Genomic DNA, 1,096 nt, shown 5'->3' with positions numbered 1-1,096 from the left:
CTGGCGTCCCGCTCGCGCCTCATGCTGCCGCGCTCCGGCGCCGCCGGCCTCAGCCCTGCCCGCTCAGGGGGCCCACGGCGCTGCGCAGCATGCTGGGGAGGCGGGGGGCAAAAGTCCCCTGCGGGCGGGCGGAGGGAGGGGGCGGGGCGGAGACGCGAGGCCCCGCCTCCCCGCGGGAGCCTCAAGAGCCTCCTGGGCTGCTGGGCTCCAACGGCCGCGCGGGGGCGGGGACACGCTCATTGGCGCGAGCCGCTTGGCCCCGCCCCCTTCCCCCAGCCCGGCCACCCCTGTGGCTGCACGAAGTGGGCGGGACGCTTCCCCCACTACTCTGATGAGCCCAGCTGAGGCGCAGACGCAGCGAGTCTAGTGTCCCCGCTTGGAGGGCGCTTTCACCTGTCCTCCTCCGGGGCTGTCTGTGCAGCGCCCCGCCCGTCCCTGTGTGACCGCGCGGCCCGCTCGCTTCACGGGTGCTCCGCTGCGCCCCGCTCCAGCACTGGGCTGCCAGGTGCACGGGAGTTGTCTTGGTGTCCTCGCTTCACCCTTGTACCATATACGAGCAATAGCGGAAAAACTAGCGTTGGAAACGTAGGAGAGCACAAAGCCTAGGATCGTTTTCGAGGTGGCGACTGGATGCAGCCTCTATCCAAACCCGAGTCACTCTCGAAGCTGAGCCCACTTCTGGGTTTGCTGCCAGCGCTTTTTTTTTTTATGACTGCTTGTCTCGCAATAAAAAAAAAAAAATGCTTCCACTTCGATGACCCACCTCTCGCTGGAGACTTAGTGAGCAATATGAAGTCAATAAGAAGATTTGTTTGCAGGCTTGTTTGCATATTTTTTCCACGTGCGGTAGTTTTTCAGCAGATACCATCATTTTGGATTTAAGACCTGGCAGCGCAGCTTCGGTGTCACAGACTGTGTTGCCATTCACTGCCAAGGAGCTTGTGGCACCTGCTGCCTGCCACCTTCCCTGCACTGGCTGGGGCAGGGATGAACTCCTTCCCTCCTGTCCCTCATCACATGAATGCTGTGTGCCCCTGGAGGCTGGTAGGGCATGGCAACCACCTGCAGGTGCTGCTGGTAGCAGCAGCCAGCGATG

Source organism: Gavialis gangeticus, unplaced genomic scaffold, assembly GCF_001723915.1.
Source record: "Gavialis gangeticus isolate Ggan-Ray unplaced genomic scaffold, GavGan_comp1, whole genome shotgun sequence".
In the NCBI taxonomy this organism is placed as follows: Eukaryota; Metazoa; Chordata; order Crocodylia; family Gavialidae; genus Gavialis; species Gavialis gangeticus.
This window is presented reverse-complemented; position numbering follows the sequence as displayed.